We start from the raw sequence: 16,990 nt of genomic DNA on the forward strand, positions 1-16,990 counted from the left end.
TGAGTTAGCATTAGCAACAGACACATACTTATTTAGAAATCAAAGGTACTGCACAGAAGGAATGTTTTCTTTATTCACTTTTCTCCTGAGATATACAATTCTGTATAAAGTTAATGTCCCTAAGATGTATTTTGAAATAAGACAAAAATGTGATATGTGCATAGTCTCATTACTACATTATTTATCATTTGCAGAGTCAGGGATAGGGCAAATTGTAATTTGGTTGTATTCATTCCATTTAAATGAGGAATGTATACTCAAACACAGCTTTTTTACTTCTTATTATGGTCCTGTAAAAATTATTGCACATGTACACAGAAAAAATTTATAGCAGTTATAAAACAATAAAATTGAAAATACCCAAAAGTATCAATAAGACCAATTAAAATGTGATATTGTGACACCATGGAATATCAAGGAAAAATGATGAGAGATGAAATAAAATAACGGGAGACTATGTGTATAGTTATGGGATATGATTTCCAAAGTATTGTCTAATACCTTGTATGTCTAAATACACACACAGTTACCAAGTACTAAACTATATAAATGAATGTGTGTTTGTATTTGTGTATAAACTTCTGTTAATGCATGTATACACACACATTTATGTAGGCAAATGCTTTGAAATGATCTGGGAACATATGTATCTAACAAACTGTAGTGGCTAACTCTGTGGAATGAAGTAAAATTTGGGAGTGACGGTCACAAAAGATTTTAGCCTTGTCTGTGTTATCAGTATTTTACCAACATAAATAAATATTTTTATGAGAACATTGAGTTGAAATTCATTTTTGCGGGTGAGGAAACTGAGTCCCAGGATGGAGTGGATAGTAAATGAATTAACTTTATTAAGATCAGGTTCAGTCTTGGAATCGAGTTCACTACTTGCAAACATGTAACTTTTGTCAAGTTACTGTGTGTCTCTGATGAATGATTCAGTAATTGTTAAAAAGGGGGTGATAATACTACTTATTTTCTTAAGATGTCCATTAGGCACCACACGTCATCTCTCTACTCATTTATTTATTTATTTTTTTGCCCCCAGCCATTGACTGCAAAGAGGTGTGTGTAGCTTAATAAGGGTCTTGTTTCAGCTTCATCAGGTATATCATGAGCTATGTCACTGTGTGGGAGGCCTGTGGGAGACAGGTTAATGGATATGGCATATACAAATACCATAGAGTGCAGGGGGACAATCGAAGGCTTTGTGGGGATCTCTAGAGAGACTGAGTCACAGCAATTACATTTAGATTGGCTTTCTCCTCTCTCCTCTTTGGCTCTTCCCAGTCTCCTTTACATTTCTTGTTCCTTAGGATCACTTCTGATAAAACCTACTTGTATTCAAGGCACTGTTTTTTGGTTAGGTAGAGAGGTTGGGATGGTGATGGGAGAAACATGTACTGAAACAGGATGTGAAGTGAGAAGTGCGGAAAACAATTCCTAGCAAAAGTTAGCATACTAAATGGTAAATATTATTATTGATATCTTATCACAGTTATTGAACAAGTTATAACTTTTAAAGGATTATTGAAGTGTAATTGGTGTAAACTGCACATAAAGTGTACCATTTGATGAGTTTTAACATACACATACATTCATGAAACCATCAATACAAAACAACAAATAGACTTTTCCATCTCTACCCCAAGTTTTCTTGTGCCCACTTGTAATCCATCCCTTTCTTCACCACTGTAAAATAGGCAAACACTTCTCTGCTTTCCGTAATTGAAGATTCATTTTCATCACAATTTATATGTTGAAATCATATAGTATGTGCCCTTTTCTGTTTGATTTTTTCACTCCATGTAATGATTTTGAGATTTAATCGTGCTGTTCACTGTATCAATAGTTCATTCCTTTCTGTTGCTAAGTAGTATCTTTATTACATATTATACCACAATTTTAAAAAATCTATTTACCTGTTAATGGAAATTTGGGTTGTTTCCAGTTTGAGGCTTTTACAAATAAAGAGGCTGTAAATAGTCATGTATATGACTTTGTATGAATATATGCTTTTATTTTTTATGAATAAATACCTAGTAGTAGAGTGGCTGGGGCATATAGCAAGTACATGTTTAACTTTTTAAGATAGTTTGAAAATGCCTTCCAAAATTACACCGTTTTATCTTCCCTCTGGCAGAATGAGAGTTCCAGTTTCGCCACAACCTAATACTCTCGGTATGGCCATTTCTTTTCTTAAGCTATTCTGGTGGGTATGCGATGGTATCTCATTGTGAATTTAATTTTCATTTTCATGATGACTAAGGATGTTGAACATTTTTTTATGCGTGCACGTGCCATCTATATATTTCTTTGGTGAAGTATTTTAAACAGAACATGAAATACTATCCCATTTAATGATTAATATGCCCTGAATTGAGTTTAAGATAAGATACCTAAATCTACCAACCCCACAGTGGAGTCTTGGTTTCAGCATTTGTCTCATATTCTGGACATTTAATCATGCTGAATGTCACTTTATTTTTAAGTATATAGTGATGTTACACATTAAAGTCCTTAAATACAAGCTGAATACTTTATTTGCTGTACAGTTTAAGCAGTTAGTCTTATTTTAAGCATGGAGTAAAATTTTGCTGTCTTGGATTTTTTTTTAAAGGAAAATTTTCAAACATGGAGATAAAACAGAGAAAAACATTAACACCCATTTATCCAATCACAGCTCTATCAAATTTTAACATTTAACATTTCCTACTCTCACTTTTCTCTCATCCACCTTCACAGAAATGTCTTACATTTAGTGTGTAATGTGTTCAAGAATATTTTAATACTTTTAAGAAATTTCTTATCTGTGAAGAAGCATAAATTATGTGTCATTGTTTTCCATAGTGTTACTCTCTATGTGAATGATATACTGCACACATCATTCTACAGCTTGATTTTTCATTCAGTATTTCCTTTTTGACATTTATTCATGTTGAACATTTAGCTAAAATTTATTTACTATATGCCATCCCACCATATAAATATCCTGTAATTTACATATCCATTCTTCTGTTGATACATACTGAGTTTTGTTTTGAGTCTTTTATCATTGCAAGCAATACTACAATGCATAGTTCCATATTGTTTCTTTGTTCAAGTATGTATGTTTCTCTTGAGTTCAGTAAATGTCTAGTATGTCAGTCTCACACAGATAACTTTTTGATGTATAGAAGTTATTGAATTAATCAAATTTATCAACAACTTATTCTATGATTGTTTTGTTGCTGACTTTAAAAACTTATTCTAAAATAGTCAAGAGATTTTCTCCCCAAATTTTTACATAGTGAGAATTTAACTTTTTTCTCTTTATGTATCTACAGCTATCACAGCAGAAGGATTTACTATGCAGTCTATTCTTTTATTGTTAATTTGCCACGAACAATTCTCTATTTTGTTGGACATTTGGGTTGGTTCCAAGTCTTTGCTATTGTGAATAGTGCCGCAATAAACATACATGTGCATGTGTCTTTATAGCAGCATGATTTATAATCCTTTGGGTATATACCCAGTAATGGGATGGCTGGCTCAAATGGTATTTCTAGTTCTAGATCCCTGAGAAATCGCCACACTGACTTCCACAATGGTAGAACTAGTTTACAGTCCCACCAACAGTGTAAAAGTGTTCCTATTTCTCCACATCCCCTCCAGCACCTGTTGTTTCCTGACTTTTTAATGATCATCATTCTAACTGGTGTGAGATGGTATCTCATTGTGGTTTTGATTTGCATTTCTCTGATGGCCAGTGGTGATGAGCATTTTTTCATATGTCTTTTGGCTGCATAAATGTCTTCTTTTGAGAAGTGTCTGTTCATATCCTTTGCCCACTTTTTGATGGGGTTATTTGTTTTTTTCTTGTAAATTTGTTTGAGTTCATTGTAGATTCTGGATATTAGCCCTTTGTCAGATGAGTAGATTGCAAAAATTTTCTCCCATACTGTAGGTGGCCTGTTCACTCTGATGGTAGTTTCTTTTGCTGTGCAGAAGCTCTTTAGTTTAGACTGGATTAAGAAAATGTGGCACATATACACCATGGAATACTATGCAGCCATAAAAAATGAGTTCATGTCCTTTGTAGGGACATGGATGAAGGTGGAAACCATCATTCTCAGCAAACTATCGCAAGGAACAAAAAACCAAACACCGCATGTTCTCACTCATAGGTGGGAATTGAACAATGAGAACATTTGGACACAGGAAGGGGAACATCACATACTGGGGCCTGTTGTGGGGTGGGGGGAGGGGGGAGGGATAGCATTAGGAAATATACCTAATGTTAAATGATGAGTTAATGGGTGCAGCACACCAACATGGCACATGTATACATATGTAACAAACCTGCACATTGTGCACATGTACCCTAAAACTTAAAGTATAATAAAAAAAAATTTCTCTATTTTGTTGAAGTGCTTCATTTTTCTAAACATGTGTTAGATAGCAGGCCATCTTAGTCATTTCATTAAGCCTTGAGATTTGGTGTTGTTAATACCACCATGCCCCCTTACCTTATTCTGTAAGAGTGTCTTGGCAACCTAGGCAGTACCATGCATGACAAAGTTATGATCAAAGAGTTTATGGCAAAGATGCAAAAAAACCAAAATTGGCAAATGCAATCTGATTAAACTAAAGCGCTTCTGCACAGAAAAAGAAACTATCCACAGAGTAAATAGACAGCCTACAGAATGGGAGAAAAAAATTGCAAACTATGCATCCAAAACAAAACTCTAATATCCAGCATCTACAAGGAACTTAAACACATTTACAAGAAACAAACAAGCAGCTCCATAAAAAAAGTGAGCAAAGGGCATGAACGGACACTTTTCAGAAGAAGACATACATGTGGCCAACAATCATAGGGAAAAAAGCTCAACATCACTGATCATTAGAAAAATGCAAATCAGAAGCACAATGAGATACCATGTCACACCAGTCAGAATGGCTGTTATTAAAAAGTAAACAAATAACAAATGTTGGTGAAGTCGTGGAGAAAAAGGAATGCTTATACACTGTTGGTGGGAGTGTAAATTAGTTTAGCCATTGTGGAAGACAGTGTGGTCATTCCCCAGAGACCTAAAGACAGAAATACCATTTGACCCAGCAATCCCATTACTGAGTTTATACTCAAGGGAAGATAAACCATTCTATTATAAAGACACATGAATGCATATATTCATTGCAGCACTCTTCACAATAGCAAATACATGAAATCAACCCAAATGTCCATCAGTGATAAACTAGATAAAGAAAATGTGGTACATACATACCATGGAATACTATGCAGCCATAAAAAAGAATGGGATCATGTCTTTTGCAGAGACATAGATGGAACTGGAGGCCATTATCCTTAGCAAACTAACACAGGAACAGAAAACCAAATACTGTGTGTTTTCACTTGTAAGAGGGAACTAAATGATGAGAACACATGGACACACAGAGGGGAACAACACACACAGGGCCCTTTCAGAGGGTGAAGGATGGGAGGAGGGAAAAGACCAGGAGAAATAACTAATGGGTACTAGGCTTAGTACCTGGGAGGTGAAATAATCTGTATAACAAACTCCCATGACACAAGCTTACCTATTTAACAAACCTGCACTCATACCCCTGTACTTAAAATTTAAAAAAAAGTGTCTTGGTTATTCTTGGCCCTTTGTACTTTAGTATAAATATCAAATAATTGGGAAATTCTAAAGGAAAGCAAAATGTTGGGATTTTGATTTTATACATTTATAATTCACATTATAAGATTTTCATCCTAGAGCATGGAACATTTGTTGATTCAAAAATTATGTAAAATCTTTCAGTGCTGAGTGTGGTGGCTGATGCCTGCAATTCCAGCAGATTGGAAGGCTGAGGTGAGAGAATTGCTTGAGGCCAGAAGTCAGAGGCCAGCCTGGATAACATAGCAAGACCCAATCTCTACAAAAAATTTAGGAATTATCAGGACTTGGTGGCATACCTCTTTAGTCCTAGATGCTGAGGAGGCAGAGGTGGGAGGATCTTTTGAGTCCAGGAGTTTGAGATTATAGTTAGCTATGATCACATCATGGCACTCTAGCCTGGGAGACAGAATGAGACACTGTCTATACAAAATACATTTTAAAAATATTTTAGTAAAATATTTTACATGTAAGTTTGCATATGTTTAATTTTAACTTATCGCTAAGGACCTAGTTTTGTTTACTGTTATTAATTATATTGATTTCAGTCTATTTTAATTGTAAATTCGAATCAAATTTTGCTGATATACAGAAAGATGACTCTCATATTATTTTATAATATCTCTGAACTTTTGTTATTTTATGTAAATTTAGACTTTCTTGGATTTTTATTGAAATCATAAATTTAATAAAGTGTGTTAGGGTTCTCCAGAGAGATGGAAACAACGGGGGTGGGGGTGGGGGAGAGACAGAGAGAGAGAGATAAAAGGGGATATATTAGGGGAATTGGCTTGCAGATTATGGAGGCTGAGAGGTCCCATGACAGGTTATCAGAGGGCTGGAAACCCAGGGAAGCTGGTAGCCTGGGGCTCATTACAAGTCTGAAAACCTTGGAACTATGGATGGTATAACTCTGAATCCACGGCCAAAGGCCTGAGAACCATGTGGTAGTGATATGGCATCAAGGTAATGGGGGACAGTGTGTGTGTCGGGAGAGAGAGAGAGAAAGAAAAGAAAGATCGAGCACATACAACTTTCCTCTTCCTCTGCCATTTGTGTTCTGTCTGGCTACCAGCTATTGGATGGTGCTCCCCACACTAGGGGCAGATCTTCAGTCTCACATGACAAGCTCCTCACAATCCCCTTGGGAAACAGTCTCACAGACACATCCAGAAATAATACTTTACCAGCAATGTTGGTATTCATTAATCCACTCAAGCTCACACCTGAAAGTAATGATCACAGTTAATTATTATTGCAATTCTGTCTTATACTTTTTCCTGCCTTAATGCAAAACAATATTAAATATTTTTCTTGACCCTAAATCAGTTGTATAGTAGTATAAAACCATGTGATTCTGGGGTAAATCTTTTTATTATAGTTTTTACTTAATATATTTTAAAGCAAACTCTGCTATGTAAAATTGTGATAATTACAATCTCGTATCAGTCAAATTAGATTTCCTTTATATTGACTAGGATATTACCTAAATAAACTCAAAAGGTACATTTCTTTTAAATAAAACTTTATTTAATAAAAACAATTAGTGTATTAATTAAAATACATCTCAGTTTCTATGGTTTCATACCCAGGGATAGAATTACTTCTTCTTGAAAGTAATTTTAAATGTCTGTGAATGTTTTTAAGAGCATAAAGATGTGAAAATATATAGATCAAGTTGTTAATAATAGTTACTCTAAGGGATTAATATTGTAAGAAGGTGTGAACTCAATGCAGATTATTAACTTTATGCTTCTGAATTGTTTGGCTTGTTAAAATAAGGCATAATTATTTAATTTAGAACATCAAATGCAATGAAATAAGCACATATTAATAGATAAAGATAATTATAAGCCAAATCATTCAGTGGAATGTTATAGTATACCATTACACATTCTGTGAGTGGTTGGAGTAAACTAAATGAACATTTCCTTTCAATTCTGAGATCATATAATTCTAAATAGAATGACACTAATTTCCCTTTATTTGGTATCTCTGTACCTGTATTTAATTACCACATCTAAAGTGAAGTTTGTTGATCTCCAGTTGACTGGACACAGTCTGGATTTTTACTGACACCTCTTTATGAGGTGTATAAAGCTTAAGAAAGGTCACATTAGCAGTTACTGTCATAAGAAGGTTGTGTTAGTCTATTTCTCCTAACAGAACCATATATATACACATAGAGAGGGACACAGAGAGAAATAAGAGAGAGAGAGACAGAGAGTTACTATTTAAGGTATTGATGGGCCCATTGGGTCAGGTAATTATGGAGGCTAAGAAGTCCTATAATCTGCCACTAGCACAGTGGAGAGTAGAAGAGTAAGTGGTATAGCCTGGCCTGAGAACCAGAGGCACAGAGCGCAAGAGATAGGTGTTCCAGCTCACGCAGTCAGGCTAAGGGAGGAAAAATCCTGTACCTTTTTGTTCTATTTATGCCCTCAGTGGATTGGAGGATGTGCACCCACACTGGGGAGGGCCATCTGCTTTACTCAGTCCACCAATTCAAATGCTAATCTTTTCCAGAAACATCCTCACAAACATACTCAGAATTAATGTTTCATCAGATATATGAGCATCTCATAGCCCAGTCAAGTTGATACATAAAAGGAGCCATCACAGATACCATCTAATTTCTTAGATGGGAACCCTAAGAGCAGAAAGTCCAGAAAAAAATGTCAGAAACTCAAGAGCTAAACATCAAATTCTGTATGACAAGAATTGTGCATCCACCCTTCCTTAAGAATACATAAATAAGTAAAAGCTGACCTCTAAGTGATACATTTTGGGAGCAACATTTAAGTGAATTGCAGCTAAGTGACAATTTTTAATAAAACACCTGAAGACTGAATATACATTTTGAAATTTTACCATGACTTTCAACATGTTTTACATAAAACTGGAAGTATAGTCAATTATTACAATTATTTATTCTCTCATTAATCAAACAATTTTGAGTATTTAATTATACAAATGTAAGGAAAGCAAACAGAAAAATGTGTTCTCTGAGGACTTTTTATAAATACATTGATTAATTTTTTTGGATGATTTTCTTCACTGGAATTGTTCAACAATATTTCTTTTCTCATTTGAAAACATCTCAAAATATACTTATTGTCTTCAAATAATATACTACTACTATCCTCTGTATAGTTGCTTCAAGCCAAAAACTTACTTTATAATCTCATCTATCCTTTTGGCTTTGAGATTGACATTAGTGTTTATTTTAAATGGACTTGCTTATCAATATGTTTGGATATGAATATAAAAGGGGAATGGATATTTTTTAAAAATATGCATTTAGTGGAATATTCAGATATCTGGGACTTAAAATTCTGTGTGTGTTTTTCAGGGATTACCAAATCAGCACTTTTGTGTAAATTACCTGATCTCTGAGATTCTCATTTGTTTTATCTTTAAAATAGGGTATTAACAATACATCAAAGAGTTTGGGTGAGAATACATTGATATAATATATTAAAATGCTTTGTTCACTTTAAAGAGGAATAAAATCTTAATTAAGCCGTGGAAGGACTTTTAATGTCCTTATATCCAAAATACATAAGAGGTAGGATTCTTACCAGTATTCTTTACAGCATTCAGAAGGCAGTGTTTCCCACCAAACTAATATTTTCTAAAGACATAACCATATAACCTTTGCAATAAAAGCAAATTTTTCAAGACAAATTTAAACAAAAATATCAAATATTTATGGAGCATTTTCTGTACACTGAGAACTATTCTAAGAAGGCTGCGGAGGGGCAATGAATGAAGTTTCTGCCTTCACAGAGCTTACAGGTTTTATATCAAAGTAATTGCTGTAAAACATCAAAATTCTGAACAAATCATAGAACATGGCAGAAAATTTGCAGTGTAAACACAGTTGAATATATCATGCAGTTCATAATTAGGACCAAATGTAGGTATGAAAACAGATCCTCTTGGGAAAACAGAAACTAATGCTGTTTGCACAGAAGTAAAACTGTACCACAAGTAAACATGCTTTAATAGTGATATGCACTCTGAGGGAGATGTAGTTGAAGTCTGAGCTGGTTTCCCAAAGGGATCACTTTTTGGGAGGCAAAATGAAAAGAGTTTGTTCCAAACTACAGCAAAGGCCACCCAAAGTTTCTTGCCTATTTATCTCTAATTAGACTTGCATGTTCATATAGTAATACTCTTCAACAAATTAACTTGAGAACAGCAGGAATCAGACTGCATGCATTTTATATTATAAAATATACTATGCTTATTCTAACAATAATATAAATAAAAGAAAATCCAATACATCACTCTAAGAAGAGGCCAAAGCAGAAAAGATATAGAACTAATTTCAGAGATACAAAATTACATATGATAAATCAAACTCCCGCTTCTAGTTTATAAAAGAGAGAACATATATTAATGAAATAATCATTTAATATGAAGGTAAGCATATTTCTATTGTTTCAAATTTAGGTATAATATTGTTTCAAATTAGGTATAATGCTGAATGTTTACTATAAATATTCAGGGAAGTGAATCCTTTTTAATCATGAAGCACTAGAGCCATTCTCATAAAAGTCAGAAACAGAGAGGCACTATCGTTATTTAACATTGTTCTAGAGGTCCTAGCCACCTCTATTATATGAGAAAGAAATATAAGGAACACACTGACAAAGAAGGCAACAAAATTAAAATCATTATTTGCAGATGATTAGGATACATTCTTGTCAGTCTCTAGCCTAGAAAAGGACCTTGAGCTATTAGAAAACATAAAATAGGTCAATAATGTTGCTGGTAACAAAATTGGTATATAAAAACAAATAGGTTTCCAATATAGAAAACAATCAGCCATTGCACACACATTCACCATGTGCATGTATTACTGCCTTATATTGGGCAGGGAGTTTTCAAATAGGGTTTGTTTTTCCTGGCCTCAATTCATGACATATTATTACATATGTTCTACCCAAGATCCCCTTTTTGTTTGTTTTTTAAATTCCCTTTTATCCCTGTATTCACCTCTCATTCACTTAACATACCACTTAACCATTCTAATCTGTTTAATGTGTCTTTGCAAAATGCTGTGGTTACAATCATAGTTGTACATAATTCTTTAATGTTCATATACATCTTTTACCTGGCCACTTATTAGCAACAGTGATCAGTTGAAAAGTTACCTAATAAGTTTTTTATAAAGAAAAAATCTTATTATTCTGACTTTCCAGGTATGAGCTGTGTTTTGATTGCCTGTTGTTCACCTTCCTGGTGGGGGAGGGATACACATCTTGAATAATCCAAGGTGGCCAGAAACATGACATCCAACAATGGACAGATGAGTTCACAGCAATTTATTAGTCACATATACTGACATCCCACAGGAGGACATCACAGGCCATGGATGTGTAATTGCCGCATTACAGGGCCTCATGGAGGTTGCACTGGAGAGAGGAGTAAACAAATAGGGCTGTAGGAGGCAGGCCTCGCAGTAACAAGGGGGTGAAGTGCTACCAGGTTTTTGCGGTTGGATATGATTGGCTTATTTTAATAATTCTGTGAACTTCCAGGGAAGTGCACACTATTAGACTGAGGACCCAGTGAATCACATGCAGTTGTCTAGCTGATGGAGAACGAGCCAGGAAAAGACCCTTTCCCACTGGGTGGGAAGTATTTCTGGCCAGGGTGAGGGAACTCATGGTTGTGCCCTTGGGGCCCTGGGAAGCTCCAAGATGTCAAGGCAGCACATGATATGTTAAGCTTTACAAGACAGCTTAAAATTCTTACACTATTTCTTGTGTCAAGGTCTCCCAGAAGCACCATTAAAGTTTCTTATTTTTTGCTCTCCTAATTGGCATTTGAACAACATCCTGTTAGTACCAGAAGTAAAACGAGCCTCCTTCCTGTTTCATTGCATTTATTCCAATGTAACACAGGTCTGCCCTGGAATTTCTGTTTTTCAAATATACAACCCATTCACATATGCTGATTTTCTTATTAAATCTCGTGCAAATCTTATTATTTTCAAAAGAAGAGAAGGGGCTAGTAAAAGGACCTGATTTCATATCACTTCAACTGGAATGGGCTGAGAAAATTTAAGTGTTACTATCACATTTAATAGGCTTCTCTTTCCATCCTTAAAAAATAATTCATATCCTGGAGAAGCAGATTGATTGACAGATAATACAGGGCCAAAGACATCATATGACAATGGAAACTTTACAGTTTTATTCTGAGGAGGAAAACCAGGCCCACTTATAGAAATGATAATGACTGAAATGCAGAGAGAGGCACCTCATTCAGAAGATTTAATGGAGAAGGAAAATAGGTGCCTTCATGTGCAGTTTACAGAAAGATGTGCATAGATTGCTCTTATTAGAGTGAAATAGGCCATGTCATTGACAAGCAAGGATTATCTTGGAGAACAAGACAGGTCATTTCTGGACAGCAGCCCTGGTGTTTAGCACATGAGGAAGAGAGAGCAGAGTGGGAGGCAGAGACTGTGCTGGGATCACTCAGGGGTAGCAGAGAGAAGAACGGGTGTCACAGAAGGTGTCATGTATAGGCAAGTGAACCTTGATCATTGTGCTTCCTCAGTACAAAGAGGCACTACTTTACCTTTGTCATCCAGCTAAGTATTTTGTAACATTATATTCATGAGGCTTCTGTAACTCTGTGCCAGGAAACTTGTGGTTTCTCATTAGTGTCATCTTCTTTACCAAGTAATCTAAGAGTGGGTGCTCAAGGGTTCCAGGAAAATGAGCTGTCCGATTCCTGAGCACCTCCCCTCTGGGTTTTCCAGTATGGACATGCATGGACAAGGTTTTAAGCAGGTCCATCAATGTAAATAGAAGCAATATCTACCTCACAGTGTTTTATCCACACTATTTGTTTATACTTAATTATATTTGTCTACTTACATTTGCATATAAGTCTTTTCTTATTTATCTAATACATAAAAATGCTTTATGAATCATGAGACATTACACATGCTTTTAACATATTTCTTTAATTTGGAGTGACTGTATAGAGGAGCAGAGGATGGCAGAAATAAAATGATCTAATATTTACTGAATAACTGAGTATGCCTCACCCTGTAATGAATGTTTTATTAATCAGAAATACTGAGTTCAAACACCACCTTTGTCACATACTGGCTGCAGGACCATTGCCAATTTTGTTTTTACCATTTCTAAAACTCTGCTTCCTCATTGGTGAATGTCTGTGTAGGAATAATATTAGAATGAGACAAGGAAAATATAAGCTGATCTCTTTGATCATCCAACTCAGCACTTCATACGATGGATGATCCATGCTCGTGAAAACAAAAAAAGAAAAGATTAAATAGTTATTTATTATAATGCATGACTAGGTATTCAACCTAAATATTTGTTAGAAATATTTTCTAAATGATGAATGTAGGAAAGACTAGAACAGAAACTAATACAGAATACAAAATTGCTGGGTTTTCTTAAGCTGTATTTTAGTAAAGGGAAATGTGAATTTATTTAGAAATATGTAAAACTCAGTTAAGAGCAAAGTCTAACACAGGCATTACTGGTGATCAGGTAGGATCTTATATAAAATATAGGTCTAGTATTTGGAAACACATCAGAAGACATGCGTGGTGGAGAAAACAAGCCAGTCTCCACCTTTGGCAACCTTGGTGAAAAAATGAATGGAATAATCATGGTGTCTGGGATGGAGGGATGGCCCCTACATGTATCAGTAGGGGCCGTGTATCAGTTCCTTGCATGGGCTATCAACAGCAAGGACTGATGCCAAGTCCTACTTTTGGCACCATCAATTGAAGACCAGTGAATCAGTTTTTGGTAAGTTGGAGGAGAGACTATTCATCCTCACTGGAATGGATACATAATTTTTTATGAGTTTGCCTTCCCTGCTGACAGCATTTTGGCAAGCAACAGCATGGAAGAATCAGGGAATATCTAGATTATCAGCATGGGATATTACAGATATTATACTGGACCAGGGGAGCTTTTATAATGAAAGATGTGTGATAATGAAGATATGAAGATGGGAGTCACTGCCTAGAGACAAATACTACCACATACTGAATCAACCAGAATTTGCCAATCTAGTGGAACATTGAATGGCCTCTTAAAGACACAGCCACGATGCTCATCTGGGAATAATTCTCTGAAAGTTTGGGTGACTAGTTTTAAAACTGGAGGGTATATTTTATAGTGATCACCATTATGCATTGTTACGCTTTCAATAGGTAAATTACATGTATCCAAGAACGAAGTAGGAATGACTTTACTTACCATCTCTTCCAGTTTTTCTCTTGGAGAAATTTGTATTCCCATCTCATACTACTATCTAGTTGTTTGGCATCCTCATGCCAGGAGACCAGCAATGAAAGAAAGGGGTGGCTACACTTCCAGGGATAATTGACTATTAGGAGAAGATAAGGCTGCTTTTCCATAATGAACCAGAGGAGATAACACATAGAACTAGGACAATCCCTGGGCCTCCTTTGGTGTTTCCAAGTTCTATGACAACTATACATGAGAAAAGGCATCATGCTTAGCCTGAAAAGCACATGAAACCCAAGGTTCAGAAGATTAACTTGCAGCCTTGGGAATTAACTAAAACATCAACTAATGTAGCTTGTTCTAACTCTCTTATACTCTGTTTCTCAAGGAAAACTTGACTGGTTAGTTCTTTGAAGAAGGCAATAATATCACAGGGTGATCTTAATGTAGAGTGTCAATAGAAACGATCAGGGCATGGAGGTTTAGCAAAGCAGAAACAGTTGGTTCTTTGTCTATATCTTTTGGATTTTAGATGCAAAATTCTAACAGTAAGGATTTGCTTCTTTTTTTGCCTAAGGGTTTTCTCAGAAGCCAACAAATGTTGCTCTGCCTACATACAGGGCAGACTTGATGTGCCAAGAAATTAACACTCCAGGCAGCAGCACTCAAGCAATGGCCTACAGGAGCTGATATACAAACACCAGTCTTTTCATCCTGGGGCTGGAATAACTCCAAGGAATGTTTTTAACACCATTTACCAGAGTTTCCCCATAAAGTTTTGCTTCAGTTGCCCTCCGTGGTAATCAGCTTGATTACACACTCCGTATTTGTTGCCTTCCATTGCCTATCTAACTTTCCTATCCCTGAACAATTTTTCTTGGGATCATCTTCCAAGTAAAATACTTGGATTCAAATTCTCATTTCAGGATCTTCTGTGGGAACCCGAACCTGTTTGGTAGGGAGTAGGAAAACAGAATCTTACTTAGGAAATGTTAAGTTCAAGTGTGCCAATGTGTGTAGATTGATATCAGTTAGTCCAAGCTTTATCCAAAATAACAGAATATCTGAGGAAGATTTAATCAAATAGGGAGGGTTCTGTTGTTTTTTGTTTTTTTTTTTCTGTCTCACACTCACACACAAAAATCAGCGTAGTCAGTTTTAGGAGGTCCATCGTTAAGAGGAGATGTTGCTGTGGTTGAGAGGTGGCCCCACAGTGTCAGCGTTTTGGGTAAATATGTTGTATGATTCTCTTGGCCTTCTCCTCCCTGTACAAGATGGCTGCTGTAGTACAAGTATGAGACACCCTTTTTCAGAAAGAGGATATTGAAGTGGAGGTTTTCTTTTGATTTATTTTTATTTTACAAACCTTTTCTAGAGATTCCTCAGGTAGATTCCCTTTAGTTTCTCAATGGCAGAAACAATTTCCATGCATCAACATAAAAGAGTTGACTCAACTTTCATGCTATTAGTGAATGTTTGTCTGTACCAGAACAAAACTGTGACACAAGGAAGAAAAGAATGTGGCTTTGGAGTAGGCAACAAACAATTTCTGCCCCAATAGGAAATGGAGTTGAAAATAAGGAGTTAGCTTTATGTTTGAAGATCAAAGGAGTAATAAGAGAAAAAATTATAGAATTATAGTCAAGAACATATAGATGTCACTTAAAATAATAAGATGAGATCACTTAAGAGGTGAATGAAACTAAGAAGAATGGGGAGGCCAAAGGCTGAACCCAGCTCCACTGCCATATTTAGAGGTAGAAGAGGAGGAAGATAAATAGCAGTAGAGAGCAAACCAAGGGTGGAATGTTCTAGAAGCCCAGTGAAGAACGTCTTTAGAGAGGAAGGAAGTGATCTCACATGCAGCTCACAGGTAGAGTAAGGTAAGAAAATCATTGTGTTCAGTGATCTGGGGTTCATTGGTGACCAAAGTAAGACAGTTTCAGAGGAATAATAGAGGTTAAATTATTGCAGGAATGTGTTAAAGAAAGGAATGGAAGTGAAGACCATGAAAAAAACTCTGAGGAGTTTTATCCTCAAGAATATCAGAGAACTGGGGTAGTAACTGGAAAAGGACATGAGGCTTAAGTAGGATGCTGCCTTTATTGATCATGTAGGAGAGGAAGAAGAGTTGTAGATTTGTCTTCAGATGTACTCAGTTGCTTGGGTAAAAGCATGAAGTTGGTGGAAAGTTATATTTCTCTCAATGTAATTATAGTTTGTGTGCTTTTTTGACTCAGTTTTAAATTTTCTAATGTTTTATTTTTAGTTGATACATAATTATACATATTTACGGAATAAAGAGTGATATTTTGATACATGTATATAATGTGTAATGATGAAATCAGGGTAATTAGCATATCTGTTGCCTCATACATTTTTCTTCGTGCTGGGAACATCCAAAATACTCTCTTCTAGGTTTTTGAAAATATACAATATATTTTGTTAACTATATTCACTCTATATCCCTACAAAACAGTAGAACTTGTTCCTTCAATCTAGCTATAATTTTGTATCTGTTAATCAATCTCTTCCTATCTTGCCTTCCCCCACTCCCTTCTTAGCCTCTAATAACAATCTGGCTCTCTACTTCCATGAGATCAACTATTTTAGCTCTCACATATGAGTGAGAACATGCATTATTTATCTTCCTGAACCTAACCTATTTTACTTAATATAATGTCCTACAGGCTTATCCATGTTGCTGTGAATAACAAGATATTATTCTGTTTTTTGTGTGTGGCTGAATAGTATTCTATTGTGTGTATGTGTGTACTCACATATCATCTTTATTTATTCATTGATAGACACAGGTTGATTTTGTCTTGGCTGTTGTGAATAGTGTTGCAATTAACATGGGAGTACAAATATTTCCTCAAAATACTGATTACCTTCCTTTGGATAAATGCTCAGTAGTAGAATTGATGGGTGACATGGTAGTTCTATTTTTGGCTTTTTGAGAAACCTACATATTGTCTTCCATAATGGCCATACAAATTTACACTTCCACCAAAATTATATGAGTTACCTTTTCTCCACGTCCTCGCTAGCATTTGTTATTTTTCATCT

The sequence above is a fragment of the Pan troglodytes genome, chromosome 11 (assembly GCF_028858775.2).
Source record: "Pan troglodytes isolate AG18354 chromosome 11, NHGRI_mPanTro3-v2.0_pri, whole genome shotgun sequence".
Classification (NCBI taxonomy): domain Eukaryota; kingdom Metazoa; phylum Chordata; class Mammalia; order Primates; family Hominidae; genus Pan; species Pan troglodytes.